The 27,536-nt window shown below is 33.8% G+C and overlaps 2 pseudogenes; one reads left to right on the top strand and one right to left on the bottom strand.

Moving 5' to 3' along the window:
• Positions 1–4,096: 4,096 nt before the first annotated feature.
• On the top strand, positions 4,097–5,602 carry LOC112861726 (elongation factor 1-alpha 1 pseudogene; annotated as a pseudogene).
• Positions 5,603–24,667: 19,065 nt separating this feature from the next.
• LOC112860808 (ATP-dependent RNA helicase DDX3X-like) lies at positions 24,668–26,657 on the bottom strand (annotated as a pseudogene).
• Positions 26,658–27,536: the final 879 nt, after the last annotated feature.

Genomic DNA, 27,536 nt, shown 5'->3' with positions numbered 1-27,536 from the left:
GCATTCTTTGACTTCAAATACATGAAGTTACTTCTCCCATAATCAAGGCACTATTGAAGTTTCCTTTGAGTTTGCTCTTGCACGTGTTTTCCGTCCAGCTAGAACTCTTATCAGTGAGCTCTGAGGCAGGAGATTCTGCCTGTCAGCTTGCCAGTTACCAAAATGCATACTTCAGACTTAAGCTGGAGAGACACTGCCTCTGAGTTCTTCTTTTTTCAAACAACACAGAAACTAGGCAGCACAGTTACCCTTTATTATGCACGATGCTATGAAATGACACGGATATAGGTGATCTATGAGTATCTATGAGGAAAAACACATAACTTACCATTTAAATTTCACTTTGCTTAGTAGTTCAAATACATACGTTTTATAAATAAAAAAAAAAAAACTACATAGCATCACTCATACGGTGATCTAAGGCTGGAGCAGTTTTATCTTTCTGTGAGTTTAATTACATAAGTATTATTTTCTCTTAAATGCAAATACATCTTTTAGATAAATATACATCTTAAGGATTGGGAAATTAGGTGCCATTAAAAACATACTAATAAAAGGAATGAGACACTATTCTCAGTTTGTTTTGTATTATTTAAATGTAACATCCATCACTATAAAACTGGAAATGACAATTTATATGTTATTCTTTGTAGTACAAGCTATGGGATGATACTAGAGGTACACATTGCAATCTCATGTAAGGATAAGTCTATTTAAGAAGAAAGATTTTTCAGGGCACTTATCGCTCAGTTGATTAAGCGTCTGACTTCAGCTTAGGTCATGATCTCACCATTTGTGAGTTCAAGACCCACATCAGGCTCTGCGCTGACAGCTCAATGCCTGGAGCCTGCTTCGGATTCTCTCTCTCTCTCTCTCTCTCTCTCTCAATCTCTCTCTCTCTCTTTCTCCCTCTCCCTCCCCCACTTGTGCTTTCACTCTCTCAAAAGCAAATAAATAAACATTAAAAGAAATTATAACAAAGATTTTTCAATATAGCTTTCATTTATAGGTATTTTGCCTATACACCTTTTAACCCCTACATTTTGCAGAGTTAAAGAAATTCATTTTGTGGCTTTTTATAACTTTTTATGCACCCTCTCATCCTTCCATCATGTTCAGAGTCAGAAGAAATAAATCTAGAAACCTATAAAACACTGATGTAAGAGACCCTAAGTAGAATATGTACTACCTGCATTTATTGACGTCTATAATAGAAAGTTATTTTAAAAGTATGTGTATCTTCCCACACCAGTGTGGATAATTCCTTAAGAATTACAAACTTTATAGAGAAAGGGGAAAAATCCTTATCAGAGTTTAAAAATTGGATCCTATTAGTATTTCCTAATTCCAGTAAACCCTCACATGGCAGTAAACACGAATTTAAGTTTCCTCCATGCCTTTTCATGGCTTGATAGCTCATTTCTTTTTAGTGATGAATGATATTCCATTGTGGACGTACCACAGTTTATCCGTTCACCTATTTTTTTTTTTAACGTTTTATTTATTTTTGAGACAGAGAGAGACAGAGCATGAACGGGGGAGGGGCAGAGAGAGGGGGAGACACAGAATCGGAAGCAGGCTCCAGGCTCTGAGCCATCAGCCCAGAGCCCGACGCGGGGCTCGAACTCACGGACCGCGAGATCGTGACCTGAGCTGAAGTCCGACGCTCAACCGACTGAGCCACCCAGGCGCCCCTATCTGTTCACCTATTTAAGAACATCTTTGTTACTTCCAAGTTCAGGCAATTTTTAATAAAGCTGCTCTAAATATCCATGTGCAAGTTTTTGTATGGACATAAATTTTTACAATCTTTGGTTAAATGCCAAAGAGCACGTTTGCTGAATCATATGGTAAGAGTATGTTTAGGTTTGTAAGAAACCACCAACTATTTTCCAAAATGGCTGTACCATTTTGCATTCTCTCCAGCAATGAATGAGATTTCCTGTTTCCTCACATTTTTGCCAGCATTTGGTGTAGTCAATATTTCAAATTTGGGGCATTCTAATAGATACCTAATAATATCACATTGTTGTCTTAATTTGCCTTTCCAGGATGACACATGGTGTGGAGTGTCTTTTCATATGCTTATTTGCTAGCTGCATATCTTCTCTGGTGAGGTGCCTTTTAAGGTCCCTTGCCCATTTTTTAATCAGGTTGTTTTCTTACTGTGAATTTTTAGAGTTCTTATATATTTTGGATAATAGTCTTTTATCAGGTGTGTCTGTTACAAATATTCTCTGCTAATCTGAGGCTTTTCTTCTAATTCTCCTGACATGATCTTTCACAAAGAAGTGTTTAATTTTAATTAAGTTTATCTTATCAATTATTTCTTACATGTAACATGCCTTCTGTGTCATATCTAAAAGTCATTACCATACTCAATTATCTAGATATTCTCCTATATGTCCTCTAAGAGATTTGTAATTTTGTGTTTCGTATTTAAGTATGTGATCTATTCTGAGTTAATTTTTGTGAAGTGTGTAGGCATGTCTACGTTCTTTTTTTACATATGGGTTTCTAGTTGTTCTAACACCATTTGTTGGCAAGACTATCTTTGCTCTACTCCATTGCCTTTACTCCTTTTCAAATATCAGTTGGCTGTATTCATGTGGTTTTTCTTCTGGGTTCTTTGTTCTGTTTCATTGATCTAGTTATCTCTTCTTTTACCAATCTGCACTATCTTGATTACTATAGTTTTATATTAAATCTTGAAGTTGGGTAGCATCAGTTCTTCAACTTTGATCTACTTTGATTCCATGTTGGGTTATTCTGGGTCTTTGGTCTCTCAATATCCACACTGTAACTTTTTGGTATTTTGATTGGCATTTCATTGAATCTGTAGATCAGATTGTGAAGAACTGACATCCTGATAATATTGAGTCTTCCTTTTAATGAACATGGAATATCTCCCTATTTTTTTTTTAGCTCTTCTTTGATTTCATTCATTGGAGTTTTCTAGTTTTCTTAATGTAGATCTTCTACATATTTTGTTAGATTTATAACAAAGTATTTCATTTGGGGGATGATAATGTAAATAGGATTGTGTTTTTAAATTCAAATTCCATTTGTTCATTACTGATATATATGAAAAAGATTGCCTTTGCATAGTAACCTTGTATTCTGCACCTTGTTATAATTGTTTATTTGTTCCAGTAAAAATTTTTTTTCTGAATTTTTTTCAGTGTTTTACATAGGCAATCATATCATCTGTAAATGAAGACAGTTTTATATCTTCCTTCCCAATACATATACTTTTTCTTTCCTTTTCTTGCTTTACTGCATTAGCTAGAACTTCTACTACATGTTGAAAAGTAGTGGTGAGAGGTGACATCTTTGCTTTGTAACTGATCTCAGTGGGAAAGCTTCATATTTCTTATCATTAAGTATGATGTTATTTGTAAATTTTTTGTAGATATTCTTTATCAAGTTGAGGAACTACCCCTTTGTTCCTAGTTTATCAAAAATTTTGATACTGAAGTGGTGTTGTATTTTGTCAAATGCTTTCTCTGTATCTACTGTTATGAACATGTGATTTTTCTATTTCAGTCTGCTGATGTGAGGATTATTTTAATAATTTTCATATGTTGAACCAGTCTTACATACCTTGGAGAAATCCCACTTGGTCATGATGTATAATTCTTTTTTGTTTATTTTTGGTTTCAGTTTGTTAATATATTTTTTTTTTTTTTAGGATTATACCCTCACTTCTTGAGTGTATGTCTAAGAATACCTACTGGAAACATTATATCATTCACTGAACTTTGCTAATTGAGGATACTTCTAAATAGTAAATTATCTTCTTAAAAAAAATCTATTGATGGGTCGCCTGGGTGGCTCAGGTGGTTAAGCATCCAACTTCAGCTCAGATCAGGATCTCAAGGTTCGGGCGTTCAAGCTTCACGTCAGACTCTGTGATGACTGCTCAGAGCCTGGAGCCTGCTTCTGACTTTGTGTCTCCCTTTCTCTCTTCCCCTTCCCCACTCGTGCTCATGTTTCTCTCTCTCTCAAAAATAAACATTAAAAAATTAATTAAAAAATCTATTGATATCAAAGAATTTAAACATATTATTTGAGCTTTTTTGCAACAGGCTTGCTGCCACAACACAGGTGTTATGAAAACCTCTGCTAAACCTAAACCATAATGGGAAAGGAAAAGACATATGGATATCGTCATCATTGGACATATAGATTCAGGCAACTCTTCCACTACTGGTTATCTAATCCACAAATGTGGTGGGACTGACAAAAACACTATCAAAAAAATTGAGAAGGAGGTTACATTGTGAACATGATGTCACCATTTATATCTCCCTGTGGAAATTCAAGACCAGTAAGTATTATGTGACCATCACTGATGCCCCAGGACACAGAGACTTTATCAAAAATATGATTACAGGCACATCTCAGGCTGACTGTGCCATCCTGATTGTTGCTGCTGGTGTTGGTGAATTTGAAGCAGGCTCTCCAATAAAGGGCAGACCCGTGGGCATGCCCTTCTGGCTTACACGCTGGGTGTAAAACAACTTATTGTTGGTGTTAACAAAACAGATTCCACTGAGCCGCCCTACAGCCGGAAGAGATATGAGGTAATGGTTAAGGAAGTAGCACCTACAACAAGAAAATCGGCTACAACCCTGACACAGTAGCATTTGTGCCATTCTCTGGTTGCAATGGTGACAACATGCTGGAGCCAAGTGCAAACACACCTTGGTTCAAGGGATGGAAAGTTAACTGTGAAGACTGCAATGCCAATGGAACCACACTGCTTGAACCTGGATTGCATTCTGCCACCAACTCATCCATCTGACAAGCCCTTGTGTCTGCTCCTCCAGGATGCCTACAAAATTGGTGGTATTGGTACTCTCCCTGTGGGCCTTTTGGAGACTGGCGTTCTTAAACCTGGCATGGTGGTCACCTTTCCACCAGTCAGTGTTACAACTGAAGTAAAGTCTGTTGAAATGTACCATGAAGCTTTGAGTGAGCCTTTTCCTGGGGGGACAATGTTGGCTTCAATGTCAAGAACGTATCTGTCAAAGATGTTTGCCAAGGTGATGTGGCTGGTGACAGCAAAAATGACCCACCAATGGAAGCAGCTGGCTTCATGACTCAGGTGATTATACTGAACCATCCAGGCCAAATCAGTGCTGGATATGCACCTGTGCTGGTTGGTCACACAGCTCACATTGCCTGCAGATTCACTGAGAGAAAGGAGAAGACTGTCATTCTGGCAAAATGCTGGAAGATGGCCCCAAGTTCTTGAAATCTGGTGATTCTGCCATCATTGATATGGTTCCTGACAAGCCTATGTGTGTTGAGAGCTTCTCTGACTATCCTCCTCCAGGCTGTTTTGCTGTTCATGGTATGAGACAGAAGATTGGTGTGGGTGTCATCAAAGCAGTGGACAAGAAGGTAGCAGAGCTGGTAGGGACACCAAGTCCTTCCAGAAAGCTCAGAAGGCTAAATGAACATCACTCCCAGGACCTGCCACCCCAGTCTTAATCAGTGGTAGAGGAAAGGTCTCACAACTGTTTGTGTCAATTGGACCTTTAAGTTTAATAGTGAAAGACCGGTTGATGATAACAATTCATTGTAAAGCCTCCAGAAGAAAGGAGAATGTTTTATGGACCATTTGTGCGTGTGTGTGTGTGTGTGTGTGTGTGCAGTTTTAAGTCATTAGTTTTTAAAATCAGTACTTTTTTTTTTTTTTTTCAACGTTTATTTATTTTTGGGACAGAGAGAGACACAGCATGAACGGGGGAGGGGCAGAGAGAGAGGGAGACACAGAATCGGAAACAGGCTCCAGGCTCCGAGCCATCAGCCCAGAGCCCGACTCGGGGCTCGAACTCACGGACCGCGAGATCGTGACCTGGCTGAAGTCGGACGCTTAACCGACTGCGCCACCTAGGCGCCCCAAAATCAGTACTTTTTAATGGAAACAACTTGACCAAAAATCTGTCACAGAATTTTTAGACCCATTAAAATAAAAGTTTAACGAGAAAATAGAATAAAAATATCACTTGAAGGTAATTTTACATAGAAACACATGTAGTTAACAGTAGCAATGTGGGGGGTGAGGTCTTTTTTTTTTTGTTTTTTCCTTTTTGAAAAACAAAAATAGATGATCAGAGATCCTAAGGCATGAACTTAAAAATGAAGGGTCCTGGTGTGTCAAGCAAAGTACTCTGTATCATTAACCTTAAATTTGGGATCTATCCCAAATGGATCTTGAATAGACAAAAGGTCTTTTGTTTATTTCTTTTAAAATTTTTATCAAAATATTGTATGACAAATAAATATATTTTAGAAAACATTTGGTCAAAAAGGGCTCTTTCATTATTTAGAAAAGGGATGCTGGCTGTAGGACTAAGAAAACTCATAAAGCAGGTGAATCTATCTCATTTCCTCAATGGTCAATCACAGTTCCCCAGATGCTAACTCTGAATTGTATTTGCCAACACATAGTAAGATTAAGGATGTTTGGCTTCTTTAAAAGACTGTAGAATTCCTGCCACATAATGAAAAGATTGTAGAAATCCTGCCACATAACAACTATACAATATGTATTATTTTTCTTCTCTGTTGTCCATCTAGAAAACAAGACAAAAAATCACCTACCCTAAATGCTGCATTTTCCTTCACAGAGGAAGTCCAGATACTTGTCAAGATGGTTATCATGCAAAAAATACACAAGCTTAACATTTCTCAGGTCAAAACACAGAGTAAGTGATAATACTAGGGGCAGATAATTAATTCTCTCTGTATTTTTTTTATTTAAATGGAATAGGTAGTATCAAGTTTAGTAACACTTATCTATATACACTTAATTTTGTTTTACTTAGTAAGCCACAATCTTAGAGGACAATAAAATTATAGTTTATCCTTTCTTAATTAATTTTGATAAAGAGAAGACATAAATGTGCAACTATCTTAAGGAAGAGATTTGTTTAAATGTTTCCTTCCATTATCAAGAGAAATATTAGTTAAGATAATGTAAAGATATTTAATTCAGATACAATTTTTCAAATATACTCATAATGCACCTCTACCACTGACACTAGCAATACTGAGAACAGAGTATGTCATCACAGGCTATTGTGTCTCCTCCTACAGATAGTAATAAAGATTATAAATCATATACAATGTTGCTATGCTATGCTATCAGGAAAGTAATTGGGAGTTCATGATTCACATTTCTGATGAATTTCAAATCAATGATATTGCCCAAAGTCCATTTTATGTGCTGATATGAACATATGTAATCCTATTTCTGACAGAATATTACATTAAATAATAAAACAAAATTACAAAGAACTTTGTCACATATGATTAGGGTCTCTGTTCTTACATAGTAATTCCTCAGTTCTTATTTTCTTCAGTCATTTTGTCTTTCAAAGCATACTGTAGAATTGTGCATTAAAATTTCATAGCAATTAATTCATCCCTATGGATGAATAATATATATTCATCACTTTGTAATCATTACATGTGTTTTCTGGAACTGTGCATATACATGTAGACATACTTGAAATTCTGTATACTGTTACTAAATATTGATGTCTTACAAAGGTCATAATATTTTATGTATCATCTAATGCTTAAAGAACTTAAGGAGGTGCCTGGGTGGCTCAGTCGGTTGAGTGTCCGACTTCAGCTCAGGTCATGATGTTAGGGTTCGTGGGTTCGAGCCCTGCGTCAGTCTCTGCTGAAAGCTCAGAGCCTGTAGCCTGCTTCAGGTTCTGTCTCAGGCTCTCTCTGCCCCTTCCCTGCATGTGCTGTCTCACTGTCTCTAAAATAAATAAACATTAAAAAAATTTTAAAAAAAAGAACGTAAGGATTTAAAGACATTTCCTTCATGTTTTATAGCCATGGTAGAAAAATATAGATACATTCATTGTTAATGTCAATGTGTACTAAGTATATTTATAAAACTATGTTTTCAAAATTGCTGGAAACACGTTAGTTTTTAAAAGTCTGATCACATTAATGATTGCAATACAATGCAATTTAAAAATATTTAATAAACTAACATGCCATAGAATTCTCTAAACTTAATCCGTTATACTTTTTGTTTTTAAAAAACAAGCAATTTATATTTTGTTAAGTTGGAACAACTGGTATTTGTTACTTCTGTGAGACTTTTACTTCATTCCAGAAAATTGATATAATTAGGCAAATGTGATTTTTCTCTACATGTGTTGTTAGTGATGATAGTTCCAGGAAAGATTTCTTTCTATGAATATGGGCAGCTGAATGAATTTATTTTAAACAGCTGGCAAGGCTGGTTGCAGCTAAAGTTTTCCATTATGTGACAAGGAAATGCCTCAATATTTTGTTCAAGATGGACCTTCCAACATGTTTTGCTAAAGGCAAATGTTAATTTTATTGTTCTCTCATACTCTAGAACCTTGAGAAAGAAACAGGTATAAATCATTATTCTAAAGCAATGAGTCCCTCACCAGCATCAGCTGTAACACCTATATCACTTAGGGAATTCCTAGAAATGTAATTTCTTGGGCCCACCTCATATGTACTGAGGTGGTAGAGTCTGAAACAAGACCCAGCAATCTGTGTTTTAACAAGTCCTCTGTGTCATTTTACTGCATTCTGGAGTTTGAGAACCACTGTTCTAAAAAGATAGCATGCATGATACATTAGGTAAAATTAAATTTGAGTACTTACATCTGGCAACACATTTAATAGAATATTCTGTATTCTATATGATTGTATTTTTTTTATTCCAGTGACATTTGAGAATGTTATATAGGAAAAATTATTAGAACTTAGTCCCCATTGGAGAGGAAAAATTCCCCAGTAATTATAATTGGGTAAGAGTTTCTGGAGTACCAAAACCAAAGATGTATAAGTAGACCATTTTGTTCTTAATAAGCATGCCACAGCCCTTTGATTTTAGTAAATGAAAAGCAGTATAGCATAAGCATATGATATGAAAATTTCAAGCCTGACAGTTATTAAGCAGAAACTTAACAGATAAAAATATCATATAGATAATTATTTTCTATATTTAAGCATACAGAACTATAATCTTGAACCAAATAATTATTTTCACCTATCTTCACTGAAAGCACTCTATGTAACAATAAGGTTCAGTGTGATTTCTTGGATTGGAAAGGAAAATCACTTAAATTAAAATAAGCTTTAAGTAATAGAACATCCTAATTTTTTCTGACTCTTGGCCAGATTTGAACTTGCAAGTTACTTCATTCTTGAAAATACCTTCTTTACATATTTATTTTATAACTTAAAGCATAGTCAATAATATTGTGCCACACTTATCATGATATTTTGTAATATATAATTAAATCACTATGTTATACACCTGAAACAAATTTAGTATTATAAATTCACTATAGTACAGTTAAAACAATTTTTAAGAAAGAATATCTTCCTTTAACTTCTGTTTAATACTCTTGATAATTTTTTAGCTCTCTAAATTTTACAATGACTCCTTTGATTAGTTGTTTTCCTTTTTTCACCATATTTAGGGCTTTTCAAGGCTTAAATGTTTAGTTTTAGTTCTTTTATTTTTATCCATACTTTACGACTTAATACATTATAATACATCTCTGCACAGAGATTTGATTTCTATATTCCCATTGCAAAAATGGCTTCTGAAGTTTGAAATTTTGCCTCCAGTGTTAAGATAATAGTTATCACTTATTTAAGTGTACTATGTGGTAGGCAATACTTGTATTAAGTACCTACGTTATCTCATACGACCCTTGAATCCTGTAAAATAGGGGAAAAAAACAAAAACCAATGATCAATCCTGCAACCCATTCTGCTTTCCTATCAAGGATTTGGGGGGTGGGGGGTAGGAGTGGAGAAGATTCTTGGATTAATCATTGTGTCTCTGTGAATGGATAAAGATGTGGTATATATACACCATGGACTATTACTCAGAGATTAAAAAGAATGAAATCTTGCCATTTGCAATAATGTGGATGGAACTAGAATGTATTATGCTAAGTGAAGTAAGTCAGCCAGAGAAAGATAAATATCATATGATTTCACTCATATATAGAAGTTAAGATGAACAGAGGAGAAGGGAAGGAAAAATAAGATAAAAACAGAGAAGGAGGCACACCACAAGACTCTTAAATACAGAGGACAAACTGAGGGTTGCCTGAGGCGTATTGGGTGGGAGAATGGGCTAAATGGGTGATGGGTTTAAGGAGGACACTTGCTGGGATGAGCACTGGGTGTTATATGTAAGCAATGAATCTCTAAATTCTACTCCTGAAACAATTACTACACCGTATGTTAACTAGTTTGGTAAATAAAATTTAAAAAAAAATCATTGTGTCTCTATGTAATATGTAATTAGGACTAGTCTTCTATATGTTCATTGATATTATTCTCAAGTCATGACAATAATTTAAGTTTAGAATATCAGTAAACATACAGAAGTTTTCAAGTATGCTCTCTTTCCCTTTATACAGATTCTTTTTTTATTTAGAATAGTTGTAGATATCCAGCATTCTACTATTTTATTTACCAAATATTTCCTTATGAGACCTTTGTTAAATATTGTAGCATGATGGCTTAAATTCAATTATAGTACAATTCCATGAACAAGCAAAGATTGGGGAAGAAGAGCATGTTTTTCATTCATTATGGTAATAATCTGGAAAATTTATATTTGATATAATTATAAGAATGTTGAAGTTTTGGCCTTTTTTTGTAAAAACAAAGAGTAAAAACTCCTAGGCAGTATCAGAACATTCTACTTATGAACCTTGAGGATATGGCCTCTGTCTTTCAACTTGAGAGATGTCATGTTGCCAAAATCTTTGTATGATTCTTCTCTTCGTAAGTAAAAGATTAATCTCAGCTAGTCTGTTAAAGCCCTGTGTTTATATTCAGGGATGCTTAGAGCCACGGTGCTGACTGGTCATTGGCAAAGTTGAATCACTAACTACTGATTAATATATCCCAGGGTCCAAAACAGACAAGGGGATGACCTGTACCAACATATCAGAATTGTTTATGGAAAATATCCAGACCGATAATTTGTACCCCTAGTTTCTGTTATATTCTCGTGGTTTCTGTTTTTGATCCTGGTAGTAGTCTGGTATATAAGCTATGTGACCAGAAATGTATAAAAGACCGCTCCTCAGATGAGCCTGTGGGTTCCCTGAGTCCAAGATATTTCATACATGTCCTGGTGGTTCATGATCCAAAGATAAAGCATGTCCTGTATAACAAAAAGAATCTTGGCAGCTGTATTTGGAATTCTTGGACGTCTCTGATGGGTGCTTGTGCTTTATTTATCTTGCTGTTCTGTATCTTTTGCTTTACTAAAGTCTTATGTGAGTATAAAATGTGGGATCTCATGAATTATATCAATTATACATCCCTATGTAGTAGCTGCAGGCCAACAATTTTTATTTAAGTTAAGTTCCTCTAAGATCCTGAAATAAACACTGATATAAAAGATCAGATATTCTGATAATTCTCAAGGTAAATATAAATGTTTTTGCTTCTTATGTATTCTTAACTATTAGATTGTTTTCTTCAAAAAAAGTCATGAGGAAATACATTGTTATGAATTTTTAACATCTAGGAATAATTGACTATACACAAATATTTTTTAAAATTCATATCATGTTTTATTGATATATCTTAGGCAAATTCCCAGCAATATTGTATATATATTTTTTATTTCTAGTACACAACTTAAAAAGACTTTAAGTCTTTAAAAATAAATTTGTCTTTAAATAAAAATGGTGCTTTCTATTGGATTAAAAATAAATTTGTCTTTAAATAAAAATGGTGCTTTCTATTGGATATGAGCTTTCCAAATTATGCAGTAACACATTCCAATGTCTTCTCAAAGACTTTATTTACTAAACATCACCGGTAATTGTTTTAATCTTTCTATTTTGTTTCATGTAACCTGAAACTGTAAATATTTGTTTATAGTTACTTTCAGGGAATTCTTTTCATTTGCTTGCTTCTCCTATTCCCTGAGTAATATTTTGACCCAAATACTGGTTGCATGTATTCTAGAGTCACTCCTGTGGGAAGATATCATTGTTCTTTTTACTTATATAATTTTCCTCTTTCCACATTAAAACGGAACATAAAATATTTACTTTCCTTTAGCTTATCTAGAATAAATAAAAACTTACTTCCCTCTTATTTTCAAATATATCTTCTGATTACTGCTATCTTTGCATGAAAAAATCTCCTCTGTGAAAAAGCCAACATCAAAATATTATGGCTACATTTACATTGACACATCTCAAGTGAAATACATTATAGTATCTAAAAAGAGATACATCTGCTGACTTTCTTTTGAATATACCTAAAATAATTGTGTTCAATAACTTCAATGGGATAATTTGAGAAGCATTGCATGAAATTATATAAAGAGTTCTAAACTTACCAAAGGCCTAATTGCAATTTTTCATATTTACATTTTACATATGCCTATTGTTCTGATTCATGAGTTCCAATAGGGTTTGAGAGATACACTGAATTTTAGTAAATGAAGGTCGATCCTTCCACATGTGCTGACTAGTTTCTTACCCCAAGGAGGAAGCAGCTGCTTTATTACATCTAAATAAATGGACACCAGTTTTTCTGCACTATTAGGTTTACACCTCTAATTTGCTTTTGTTTTTGCTTTAATAAAGCAGTAACAAATTTTTTCTTAGTTCTGAACAAGAATTGTAAAATATTGCTAAATCAGTAATAATAACCACTGACTATAGAAAAATTGAACCATTTGTCATCTCCTGTAAAGGGAAATGGTTGGGATAATTTGTTATAGTAGGAGGGAATGAGGCTCTATTCAAACAAAGAAGCTGGAAAAAGAGAAACTTTGGTAATATTTCTAACAAAACATTCTGGAAAGAAATAGCAAACCTTAGAGCCACTTTATAGATCTAATGTGTTCATTGATATCATTAAAAAGGCATTATTTAAAGGGCATTGGTTTAGTCATTTAAATATTTCTATAAATTTTATAAAATATCAAATGAAAAGCAAGATGATAAAGAGATGGCTAAAATGCAAGCAAAAAGAGACAATAGCATAAATGTTGCAGTCAAACAAGAAATTAGCATTAGGCTAAGTGAAGTGCAAATTTGGCACTATAGAAATGTGTATTGAGAAAATAAACCAAATTCCAAAATATAAACAACAAAAATAAGTTGAAAATATTTTTCATATGAATGACATACATACAAGGCAGTATAAAAATAAGGAGCTAACACGACATTTTCAAAAAGTGTTTGAAGATATGCCACAAGACACCTTTTTTTCTGAACTGCAGGAAATTATTTAATGTTTATTTTTGGGAGAGAGACAGAGTGTGAGCGGGGGAAGGTCAGAGAGAGAGGGAGACACAGAATCCAAAGCAGTCTCCAGGCTCTGAGCTGTCAGCACAGAGCCCAACGCAGAGCTCAAACCCACAAGCCTGTGAGATCATGACCTGAGCTTAAGTTGGACACTCAACCGACTGAGCCACCCAAGCACCCCTACAGGAAATTCTTAATATGCAAAGAGAGTGTTCACTATTTACCAATCAAGACTTATAAAAAGTAACTAAAAAAAAAAGAAATATCCTCATGAATGTAGAGAATTTCAGAGGTAAAATAAGTCCTCATTTAAATGGAGAAATAGGGCAACAACAAAGAAATAGTTAGCTGGACCTCAAAATGCAGATTGTCAAAAAAACAATGGAAGATCAACCTTAAATTATTGAGTGGAAAAGATATGATTGAAAATTCTATACCAGAAATGATGGCACTTACAGATAATTCCAACAGAAATATTTTTTGCAAATAAGACTTGTGTTCTTCTCTAAAATGTGTCAAGATCAAAATCTCAATACAATGAACCAGTATACCAAACAGAGCACAGGTAATAAATGAATTAAAATGAAGCCTAATGATCTGAGATTTTAACAGCAAAAGAATATTGTATAAGTACCAATTTAATTCATGGAATGAAACAAAAATAGTTATGCTTAAAGAGTAGAATAAACTTAAGGAATTTTAAAAATTGACATGATTTCTCTCTCTCTGTGTCTGTCTCTCTATATATCTCTATATATATCTATATCTATCTATCTATCTAGACAACAGGAGTTATCTGTTTCTTGATAAGTGAAAATTATAGGATATTTAATTTCTAGGAATAATAGTGTTTATTTTTGAGAGAGAGAGAGAGAGAGCAAGCAGGGGAGGGGCAGAGAGAGGGAGACAGAATCTGAGGCAGGCTCTAGGCTCTGAGCTTTCAGCACAGAGCCCAATGCAGGGCTTGAACTCACAAGCCATGAGATCATGATCTGAGCCAAAGTTAAACGAGTGAGCCACCCCGGTGCCACTATTATGTGGATTTTTAAATAAATTTCTTCATCATCCAAATAAAGCAGTATCCAGTTATCTAATTTCTGCTGATAACAAAGTCTATGTAATTTTATCATTAAATCTATTTTATATTAAATAATAAATGTATGTATATTAAATTAAGTACATCTTAAAGTATCTAAAAATCTAACACTAAACAAATATAAAGTAGTTTCTCTATTCATAATTACATGCTCTAAAAGTATAAAAAATGTTAAATACTACAAATTGTTTCATGGTAGCTGATAAACCTAAAATTAAGCAAGATGAAATAAATGTTGATTGCTATAATATGAAATCAACCTGATCATCATTTTGAAAAAAATGGCAATATTCAAATTCCCTAAAATGGTAAGAACTCAGACCTTTGATTCTTTAAGATGATATGACCAGAGACTCTGCAAAGTTAAATCATATTTGAAAGACAGCATTTCCCTGATCACGAATTGGTACAGCCCAAATTCTGGACATCTACTCATTTCTTCACATTCTCTCTTCTTAGGCAAGCTCATTTATTTCTGCGGCTTGAAATGCCACTTTTATAGGAACATTTGGCAAACACGTATTTCTCTCAAGACCTTTCTAAGCTTTAAATATGCATAACTGATTGCCTATTTTTCTCATGTAATTGAGTAATTAAGTCAATCCTAGCACATACAACCTGATTTCACCACCCTTCCTATCAAGTTTCTTAAATCAGAACTAAACATTCATTTCTGTTTATAGCCCATTCTTAATCTATTACCAAATACTGTTTGTTCTACTAACAATATAAAACCTTACCTTTCTTCAATCTATATCGCCATTATCTTAAACTAAGACACCCATTCTTACATGCCTATCATTTCATAATTATACACTAATATCAATGCATAATAATTCTGAAGTATATTTTACATATTTTGTCATTCCTAAGATGTGCTTTGAGCTGTATCTTACTTATTTACAGCAGTACTCAATACCACTATAATATAAAAACTATCTTAGAAATGAGATGATGATACAAGTCAAAATACAAATTGGCCCCACATCCACCTAACGTACCCCTGTGTCTTTAGAGTGGTAGTGGGAACCAATTAGTATGATGGACATACAAAAAGGGTACTGAGAAAAGACTATGGCATAATAAAAACACCACAAAAATGTATTTATGAACTAGACCAAGAGTCATTGGAAGGATGTGGCATAATACCTAACTTACAATGAAAAGAAGATTATATTGATTTTCTCCTTCCCATCATGACTCTCTGACTTAAAAAAAAAAAAAAAAAAACAACTGAGTATGTGGCCTTTAGTGAATGAAGTTAAAGGAATCACATGAGAGAAAGCTGTGCCAGTTATTTATTATTTTTTTCTTTTCTCTTTCTATCTTATTTTGGCCTGGAGCTTTATTTTCCCTGCTTAAGAAGAACTATCGATTCTAAGAAGACTAAAGGGGTCACCATGGGACCCAGGGAGAATCAGCAAGGACCAAACTGCTTAGAGCTGTAGGCTAGAATTTCAAGTGAAAAGAGGTCCAGCTGGGATCACCAAGTAGAGGTAGAGTTAGGATTTCAGAGGATAATTTCTCTTAAAATATAAGATGTGGCCTTTTGCCTAAAAATTTCTGGTTGAAATTTATAAAACCCTGTGTACAGCAATCAAAACTCAGGACAACAAGGTACTACCAACTTTACCTGGGGATAAATAGTTGTACAGATATGAATCTCCTGAAGAGCTTTCATCTTCAAGAACCAAAATAAGTCATAAACACCTATTGCAGTGATAATCCTTAAATTAGTTAAAACAGGACCTCGGCACTTCCCAAAGCAGTTGCTAGTTATTTCTGAGAATCCTACACATAGTATGTTCTACAAGGGAGTCTGCAGTCATCTTTTGGCATTTCTATCCTTCTTTCTGTTTTACTCCAGCAAGATACTTAGACACACTTAGAGTATTTCCACTCTCCCACATAAGCTTGCCAAGTGTCCATGATTATGGTCACTATATCCTGATATTCCCAGAGCACACAGATTTAGGCTGCCTGACATGTGCAAAATGGCCGACTCCCTTGGGGCCTGAAGCAGTTTTGTCTTTATGCAGAGTATCAGAATATCTCCTCAATATGTACACTTGCCTTTATCATAATAACTGGAGCGACATTCACTATGAGATATTTTCACAATTACATACTTCCTCTTTTTTGCTAAGACTTCTGTGATAGAACCTTTTCTTCTTTAATCAACATGTACAAGAGGAGTTTTGATGTATGTGGCAACAATCAGATCATTAGAGTGTGCTGTTAGATGTGTGTGTGTGTGCACACACACATGCTTGTGAAGTAATCGAGAGTTGGAAATTGGACTTATTACACTAACAAGAACAGCATAAAAACAACTAAAATAAAATTTCCATTTGGATTTATTTTGATTTATTTTGTCTCCTTTATGTTCCTTGTTAGGCTCTTATTTATTCCTATCAAGTTATATATTAATGTCATCTCTATTTACACTTTCAGGTACTTTATGCTGTCACTGTCAGTCTTTCATAATTAAAAAGTGTTCTTATTGTGCCTGTATTTATCAGCCTGCCCACTTGTGAATTATAGCTTCTAATTTCTTGTAATACTGGAAACCAGCTAACCAAGCAAATTAAAATTGTGTGAAAATTGGCTATGAGTGAATAGCCTGTAAGTAAAGACTTTATTTAAGAACTGTTAAAATTACTTTGTGTTTCTGGCAATTACTGGCAATTCTCTTGATAGCTGATATTACCAAATATGGGACTCTGTGTCGAGTGAGATGTTGTGACACAGTTTAAAATACGGGTTAGGTAGTATAGTTTTTAAATACTGAGACACAGGTATAGACTGCAATAATTAAATGCTACTTGTCAAAATAATTAATAACTGGTGTTGACCTAAGCAAATACTATTTCACTGTCAGTTAATATTTTTTCTAAATATCTACATATTAACATACTTAGCATTCTACATGTTTACTTTCCTAGAATTAAGTGACTCTGTATAATCTGCATTGATTAGAATCAATAAATTTGAGATGCATCTCTTCATTTAGGAAGAGCCCAATAAATATCCTGTCAAACTGAGTGAATAAAACCCACATACACTGAGACCATCATATCCCACAGAATACTTGAATTTGAAATCACCTTTAGACTCTTGCATGGAAATAGGAGAAATAGGACTCAACTGTTTTCTTTCTCTTTCTAGAATTTTCCTTTATCTCTCGTCACCAACATGTCTTTCAACTCTTCATAGTATCTTTAGAAACCCACTTTCGTAGACTATTCAAACGGAATAGGCTTTTAGAAACAATCCAGGCTACCTCCTAAACACCTTCCCTCTGGGAAGAAGCACTAGGCTAACAAATTGATTGAATTGATGACATGAAATAAAGGATTAATAATTTTAAAAATATATGATTTCCAAGTATTAAACTGTCCCATTAGAAACCTGAACAACACTTTTATCATATTCCACTAGTTTCCCCTTTTATCATTTCTTTAACATAATTTCTAACAAATAGTTCTTAAAAATACTGCATAAAATTGGACATTATTCATGAAGCCTTATATTAGAATGAAATTTATTTTAGGATTGGTATTCAGAAACTCTGATGCTTAGTATTTAACTGAGAAAAATATTTTTGATTTCAAATGCAATACATGTCACTAAAAACTATGTCTGTGTACCTACCTACCTATTGAATAGTACACTTCACAAAAATAGAAAATATAATCTTACCTTTGAGTAATTAGCTATGCATTCAGTGGATATTCTGAAACAGAATTAACATATCAAAGCAAATGATGTTTCCTAGTAGCATACTAATATGTTCTAGGTGACTCATTTAAGAACACAAGCTATATATGTTAGACATAATTTTTTTTGTATTTATATTGAGGGTGCTTGTTTGAAGAGAAAAACTTTTATTGATAATATAAATGTTAGTTAAAAGAATCACTTTTTAAAAACTCGTAGTTTATTTTCTTTTGCCAATAAATATTCTTGAATAAGTAAGGAGGTAGAGATATTTTTGGAGACTTTTTTTTTGGTGCTTCCCCTCCTATGTTTTCTATTCAACATAAATACAGAATGAAATTCATGTATTGCCTTCTTCTATCCATTTTTAAAGCAATGTAGGGAAATGATATTGAGCATGACATTGTCACCTCTGCAATATCTATGGAAGAAAAACAACCATTAATTGAGTCTCCTTCCTATAAGCATCTATCGCAGATGCTTTAGTTCTTTAATGCAGAGAGGCTTTTTGTTTTCATATGTGTACACATTTTTTAAGTGAGATAGATACCTAAAGTCTTTGCAGTACATAAAAAGAAAAAGAGCTCTATTAGAAGGAACACAGATATTACAGAATGTTCTAACTATGGCAGCTAGTATATTAAGAAGTCTCAAATCATAGGGTTATGAATGAAATATTATTTTTTCCATTAACTAAATTTAATCACCACCTGTCAAATCTCCATGTTTGTCTCTTAACTGTGCCTTGAGCAGATTCCACAATTATCTAGCAATTTGAATATTTTAAAGATCAATCCAGTTAAGGATGAACTGGTTTAATTTTTCCCATTCTTCAAGTCCATACCCCAGTTCATGTTTTGTCTATGACTCTAAATGGTCCAAATGAAAAAGGAATTTTGGTTAACTTTGAGTCACTCCTTCTCTTTTCCCTCTTCCATACTATTGAGGAGAAAGAAGAAAGGTATAATGGAAGTTCTTTTTACCCAACTGACACTTGCTTTATTCTACTTTGCTGTTTTTTTATTCTATGGCTGACATTAATTGGTCATTAATGTCCTCTGTGTGGCACAAGTCCAAGGGGTTGAGGGGTTGCTGATTCAAAGAGTTGATGTGTGAGTTTTTTGGAAGGCTCTGGGGTTCCCTACCATGGACACCCCGTTCTATTTATTTAGTCCTCCTCCATGAATCCCTTTACCTCCTGTACCTCATGCATCCACAAGCTCATGCTGCTGGTGTTCGCAGACAATCCTCTTGGGATAACAGAAACTCTGTGAAAAACTCACTCCTTTCTGTGTTAGAAACACAATGCTTTGAGATACATCTCCAATTCTCTTCTCCACTGGGCAGAGATGCACAGGAGAGGTCAGTAAACCTTTTGCTTAAGCAGAATTCCAGCTGACAAACGAACTTTCTCCTTGTTTTAGGGAACACACATCCTCACACACATACATATGGTCGGTTAATGGGAGGGAAAAACATATTCCTCCCCAAAGTGTGGACATTACGTGCTCACGATCTGACTACAATGATGACGCATGTGTGTCTCCTGCTTTTCCACACTGCCTTCTATCTTTTTCTCCTTCCTGGTAGTTTTATAGAGCCAGGGAATTTAGGAAGTATACCGTGATCACCTCTTAGTTCTAATAAAATCTCCTGACTCCAACTGACCTTGTCTTTATAAAAATGGGTTACTTTTGGCATTTCTTTGGCCTTAATTCTGTTTCAATGGAGAAAGCACTAGTAAACACCCTATTTTCTTATGGAGATCAATATGTATTCTGGCTTTTACTTTGGACTATTCTAATTTGAATTGATATTCAAACTTTATAAGTTTCTATAGCCCAATGAAATGCGATTTGTTGAGTATTTATATACATTTTTAGGAAGTTTGTGTTTCATGTAACCATAAATAAATAATGTATAATCTATGAATGTATTATTGCCATTATCACTGAATTCTAGATTATCAGATTAAATTTATAATACACAATTTAATATGCTAAAACATTTTCTTCTTTTTTGTTATGACAATTATTATAGTATATAAATTATTTAGTTTCTCTGCTCTTAAACTATATTTGACATAGACATAGATTTTTTTTAGAAACTTTGATATATTTCTCTGTATTATGTAAGGAGTAATCTGTTATTTTGATAATTAAATATTATATGATATTTCATTTCCAGAAAAAAATATATAAAACTGCTTTCTGGATAGATAAAATTTTCTTTTATGCAATTAATTTTAACTTTTAGTTTATTTTTCAATTAACAACATAGAAAATCATATTTTCAGTTTGTTGTTGTTATCCATCCCTCCTTTGAAGGATTTTGCTTTCATTGAGAAAAATTTAATTGAATTTTAATAATGTAGAAGAAAAAAACACACATTTTAATTTCAATAAATTGATTTATTTCTGATAAGTAACATTAAAATTCTAAGGACGTAATGCTTATATGAAGATGTAATGCCTAGGGGTCCCTGGGTGGCTCAGTCGGTTAATCATCTGATTCGACTCAGGTCATGATATCACAGTTCCTGGGCTGGAGCCAGGCATCAGGCTCTGTGCTGACAGCTCAGAGCCTGGAGCCTGCTTCAAATTCTGTGTCTCCCTCTCTCTCTGCCCCTCCACCGCTCATGCTTTTTCTCTCTCTCTCTATCACTCTCTCTCAAAAATAAACATTAACACTAATTTTTAAATAATGCCTAGATCTATTTTTACCTGAGGCTTCCTAACCTTGAGATATAAATTGAAACCATCATTCAGTGATACTTGAGCCAAAATTCATGTGAATCTTGTGAAATCAGCAATTTAGCTCCATCTATAGTTTTTCGGTCTACCGGTATTACTGGAATGAAATAATGATTCTCTCTATACGTGGAAACGCTAATACAGATGATGTTTAAAAATCTCTTCTGATCTTTGTTTTCCCAAAATTCAAATTTTGTCATAAAATAGAACATTTCAATCAGATTAAATTAATGAATTATCTATATCTATATCATCTATATCTATATCTATATATAGATACCTATATCTATATATAGATACCTATATCTATATCATCTGTATATATGATGATATATAGATGATATAGATATAGATGATATAGATGTAGATGATATAGATATAGATATAGATGTAGATATAGATATAGATATAGATAGATATAGATATAGATATAGATATAGATATAGATATAGATATAGATATAGATATAGATAGATATTTTTTTCCCCTTTGGCATTACTCATGACAGGGTGTTACATTTTTCTAGTATAAGAATCTGATGTAGGCTGCCCATGTATTTTTTTTGATGATTTTGGTAGTAATTTTACTGTATGTATACATCATTTGGGAAAAATGACATATTTTCAACATAAAGCCTTCATTCTTTGAAAGTGGATTTTAATGAACTATGCCCAATGCAACTGTAGACTCAAATACCTGAGTAGATCATGTACTCCTACAGTGAGCTGGCATGTTCATATGATCATGTGTTAATGTGTTTTTAGGATATAGTTCTTAAATCTTATTGTTCATTTTTTTGATATATGAAAAAGTCTTCAAAATCAATCATTTATTTATTTACATGCTAACTTCCTTTGTAATCAGAAGTACTGATTTTTTAGTATAGTATCACTCTGAGTATGATCTGAGTATCATCACTTTTAGTACTGCTACCTTTTTAATTTGGTAAATATAGCTCTGTCAATTTTATCATTGCATTATAAAGTTCATAGGATCAGGTTAGATATTTTTAAGAGCATATTTTTAATTTATTGTTCTTTTGGAGTAATAATTTTAATACACTCTATTCAGTTATTTTGCATTGTAAAATTCACATTTTCTTAAGGAAATTCTTTGCTTTCACTTGAAATCTCTTTGAAAAGAATACCTTTATCATATTACATTGTAGTACTTTTAATATATGATATACTTAAATAATACTGGGTCTATTATTTGCTTAAAAATCCTCATGTAATAAAGGAAACTAAAATTATAGATAAATAAGATAGGAACTAAAACCAGTAACTTAGAAAAAAAGGATATAATCAATCACTTAATGCCCATTACGTAGGGAAATACTGTATTTGCTGCAATAAGGGATTTGCCATATATTGTTACCACACATTTATAAAATACCTGGTTCTGTTTTCACACACCTGAAATTGTTAATCTTCACAATAATATAGTGATGTAGATATTATTATCTTCCTTTTACAAATAAGGAAATAAAACACAGGAATATTATATAACTTGTCCAAGTTCAGTTAGAAGGAAAAAAGAGCTAAGATTCACACTCAAATAGCTTGTATCCTTATCTATATAGCTCTATACTGTCCCTTCGTAAGATGCCTAAGTAGTTTTAATTCTTTATGTGTTTCTATTAATTTTTAAATTATTTCTTGGTAAGTGAAAAATGTGTTCTCAAGCTCATAGTTATATAATTAATTCAGTCACAATTCAACAAGTAAAGTCTATTGATATTTCAGATTCGTGGAAAAACTTATGATTTTGGCAAAATATATATTAAACACATACAATTGGAAAGAATTGTTTTTTATATATGTTACTACTTTTTGGGTTTACCTAACATTGCACTATAATTATTAGGGAAACATTTATGTCCCAACTTCATGTAACAAAGTTTACCGAATTAATTACTACCATGTAGCATGTAAAGCACTTGGTCAGTTTAGCTTGAACCTGTGCTGAGTGCAAGTGCTGGCCAGCCCTCTGCTCTCAGTCAGGTGGTGGAATTTCTGTATGACCTTCTCCTAGGCCTTTGGCACTAACTCCAGTTTTTTCTTTTAGTACTCTAATTAAGTCAAGGCTCTGTAGACATATTTTCTATTCCAAGTAAAAAAAAAAGTATAGAAAGGGTTTTCAATTTTATATTCCCCACTCCCCAGCATTTTATGATTGAAATTATGTGTTTGCTTTCTAATATGAACCAAGAAAAGGACAAATTTCAGCAGAAAAATGGTGTGGTATATATTCCCGACATTCTTGACCGATAAATAAAAATAAAAACTGAGTAAAAAAAATTACATATCTAACCTTATCCATGACACAGAAGCATGATAAGCCAGAAAAGCATACTGATCACTGTGCACAAGGCTTTCTTTTTGTTTTTCTCTCTCTCTATTTACTTTTTTTCCCTTAACTTCCACTAAAATATTTTTGAAGTGCCATCCTTAAGGAAAGATTTTTGAAAATCATTAATAGCTCAAATGTGGTTAATATGGCATATGTGATCAGAATAAGCAGACATTGGTGAACCTTTAGCTCATGATTAAGAGTTTTTAACTTCTGTCCTTGAGTCTCACAATAGCATCTCATTTCTTTTCATCCTCCTAGATTATGCTCCTTGAGCTCTTTTCTGTAAACACCAATCACTTGAAAATGAATATCCAGAAGATTAGCCATTTCAAGAGTCGTATGTCCTACCGTACTAAAATATGCTAATATAGAAAATTCTAAAGGATGGAGTTTTGTTTTTTTTTTTAATCTCTGGATTTTTTTTCCATTCACTGCAAATATCACCACTAAATACTGAAGTATTATTGCAGGCATATTTTTTATATATAGCAAACATTAAAATCTGTGATTTAGTTAAATTTTTCTTAGACTCCAAGATTGCCTGTAAAAATTATATAAGACGAACTCACATTCATGACAGATTTATTAAGGACAAGTGATATATTAAAACCTTGGAAGTTATATTTTACATTAAAGGTAAATTAAAACCATAAATTAAATGTGTGCACAGATGAGTCCGGTCTTAGCAAACAATAATCAGATTCTGTTTAATTTTCCTGTACTAGATAGATTCATCAAGACTCACTGAGTCTCTCTAGTAATTTTCCACATCCCCTTATGTCTGACATTTGCTTCATTAGAATCAGGTCTCCTTGCAATCATAAGGCAAAACACATTCTTATATTAAGGAGAAAGGATGGCATTGCCATTACAATATTTTAATCTGGAAAACATATATCTGCTGTTCTCTGTAATGACATATTTGGGAAGTCAAATAGCCTTTAGAGAGAGGTTTACTGTAATAAAGTCCATCTACTCCTTAAATACTTAAATAGGGAATCGAGTTTTGTTTGTAAATGTGTGCTTGTTTTAAAATGCACAGATTTTTTTTTAACTTTAGCTTATGTTCCATCAGTTTGTTTTGTCAAAACAAGTAATATCTTGAGTACTATCAAGTCAACAGGACATCAAAACAAAACTTTGTGTAAAGTTAAAGGCACAGTACATTAACAAACAAATGATCCTGTTATAAAATTATAAATGTAGTTTGGGATGGGGTGGGCAGGAGGGCAGTTACTCTAAAGTATAGGAACTGACGTCTTGAAAGTATCTCTGAAGAGGGCTGATTACTCCTTTCATCTCTTCTTATGACCTTAAGTTCTTTTAAACAAATCAGTGGAATATCACAGTTGGTAACTTGTTGTGAGTTCTTGAGGCTATACAGGTATTGTCGGGCTACATTACATGTGGTTTCCCTATTAGTTTGTTGGACGGAGTGACCCACTGCCAAGCAGATTCAGTTGTCTCATGGCAACTCCTGAGTACACCCCTTGGGAGTTGTAATTTCCTCTAAATCCTTACTACTGTAAAAGCCTCCATAACCATCTCTAGCAAAGTCTCTGCTGCCGTAGAGTTGCTACCACTGTGGCAAGTGCTCCCACACATAGTTGCTACAGAAGCTGGAATTGCTAGTGCCAGTACTATGTTGATAGTCTCTGGCACCAAATTGTCTACTGAATCTATGACTCCTGGAATGCACACAACTGCTACCCTTGCAGTGGTATTCATATGCGTATTTCTAACCAAGATGGCAGTACTTGTTTAGTCCCTGCAAGAAGATCCAACAAACCCTTGGTAATATTTATGCTTCTCTTAAGAGAACAAGGTAGCAGTTTTCCTATACATTCTGCAAAGCCAATGTGATGTACGTTTCTTCAATATCATTGGCGAGTCAAAATTGACAAGTTGTTTCATATTTGAAACACCCAATCTTCTTGATGCTATTGATATAGCCACTAGAATTGGACTTTTTCCAGAAAGGAACAGGTGAAGGCCTCTTCTCTGTCTCTATAAGGCTATTCTTCATGGATACTGGTGTAAGCGTATCCTTTTTTGTATAAAAAAAAATCCTCCAGAGAATCTGCACCCTTTTTGGTCTCTGCAAACGCTAAGCGTCAGCGAATCCTTGCCTTTTGAAAGTCAAGCCGAAACTACCATTTGTCTGACTCCTTCTGTGGGATATTCTCAGAATTAGAACCAATCTTCCCACAGCCAGAACGATATATTCATCAAAGAAATCATGAGCAAGCATCATTATTTCCCTAGGGAAAGTAGCACTAAACATCAAGGAATGGTGATCTCCCTTTGATACCATGCTATTTTTTCAAGTATTTTACATATTTGAGCTTCAAACTCCATAGCGAACATACTATCAGCTTTATCCAATACCAAGTATTGTCAGAAGTCTAATCCAATATTTCCTCTTTCCATCATATCTACAAGGCCTCTTAAATGGTACTAACAAGTAGCATCCATGTTCTAAGTCTTAAATCTGCTGACCGATATTGGCACCACCAGAAATAATCCAAAGAAAAACCCTAGATTGGTATGAAAAACCCTATTTATAGCTTTCTCATAGGCCAGTACTGCCAATTCTCTCATTAGTGCTAATACAAAGAAAACTGGATATTTTTTTGCAGCTCCCAAACCTTCTCTTTTCTTTTCTGGTCCTCAAAGTCCCCCCTGGACCATTGGAATATATCAGACTCAAGATGGGCAAGAGAAATACTGCAGTTTCTACAGACCCTGTTTGGGTACAAGCCATCAAATATCTTTTCTCTTTGATAGTAAGAATAGCATCCCTCTGCACTGAAGTCAGGGGAGTATAACAAATAAACTGTTTCTCAGGATGATTTCTCCCCTCTCAACATCACTGAAACTTTCATTATGTGGGAGACAATTGTTGCCTGTTGCCTCAATTGGAATGTCATATTTCTCAGAGTTAATTCCAGTCTTATCTCCAGAGAAGGGTTTCTGTTCCAAGCATTCACTTAATGGGAGGGGTTTTGATGAATCATCTTCATCTGATTTGTCATACCATCAACTGTTTCCACCATATTCAAGTTTGTCAGAGCCACTTCCGTAATCATGGCTGCCAGTGCTATCAGTCTCCTTGACCGTGATCACCAAACCTTCCCCTTTATCCACTTCCACAATCACTGAGAAACTAGACTTTCCTCTTGAGTCACCATGGACCTCAAAACTGTTGTGCACATCCCTTATTCAAACTATGAACTGTCTTTATCATAGACTGTTTTAGTAACTTCTCTGTTCCTTAAATGCGGAGGAATATAGCACCCTTGGCTATCATCTGTAACTCCTCTATGCTGAATTATCAGAAAAATTCAGATATGCATTAGCAAGCTGCTGGTTCAATCTGAGCTCATTTTATACCACCACAGGATCCATATCTGAAGAGTACAGAGAACTCAGAATCTTCTTCCATGGCTCTCTAAAATGTGCAGACTGTTGTTTCAAAAAATGAGGTCTCCAGATATATAACCATGTTTGAGAAAAAGTATTTTTGAACAAATTATGACTCAAAAAAAGTTTTAAGACATTATTATTCAATAATTATAAAGCATGGCTGAGCAAACTATTTGATACAGGTATGTTTCGACATTTTACACAGTTTCTGAATGAATTTTAAATTATTTAAAAATCATCTCTTCATATTTGTTTAATTGATAAATCTCTAATCATGCTGTCATTTTAGATTAAACATTACTATATACATTTCAGTCAAAAGGACTGTGATTTTGAACTTTTTTACTTGTTTATTCCATTCTGAGTTACAGTGTGATTTATGGTCTATACTTTTCTCTTTAGTAAGGAGTTTACTTAATTAAGTTTTTGACCACTAAACAAAGAATTATGAATTCACTTAATGGTTTGCAAGTAGCACGATGTAATACTACAAAATCAAAGCTATAATTTTAGGAATTGTTTTGAATTCCAATTCTGATCATAAATGGGTTTGTATCAAATATTACGTATAGATAGAATCACTATGACTATATGGATTTGGGAACATATTGTTCAAACAAACATAATAGCTAATATTTCTTGACATATTCAAGGTTAAATGTTGACAGGTGCTGTGCAAACTCTTCACCCTCCTCCTTTTAAATATTACATGTAAAATGCAACATGAGTAAATGCCACAAGTTAATAGATTTCCATAATCCTGTTCTATGTATAGAATTTTTCAGGTCCCAAGATACAATGCAAATAATCCAATTCCCAATACAAAATAAATTATTTTATTAGTGATGTTTTCTGGATTAT

This window comes from Puma concolor, chromosome A1, assembly GCF_028749965.1.
Source record: "Puma concolor isolate L17-30 chromosome A1, mPumCon1.1.hap2, whole genome shotgun sequence".
NCBI classification, from domain to species: Eukaryota; Metazoa; Chordata; class Mammalia; order Carnivora; family Felidae; genus Puma; species Puma concolor.
This window is presented reverse-complemented; position numbering and strand designations above follow the sequence as displayed.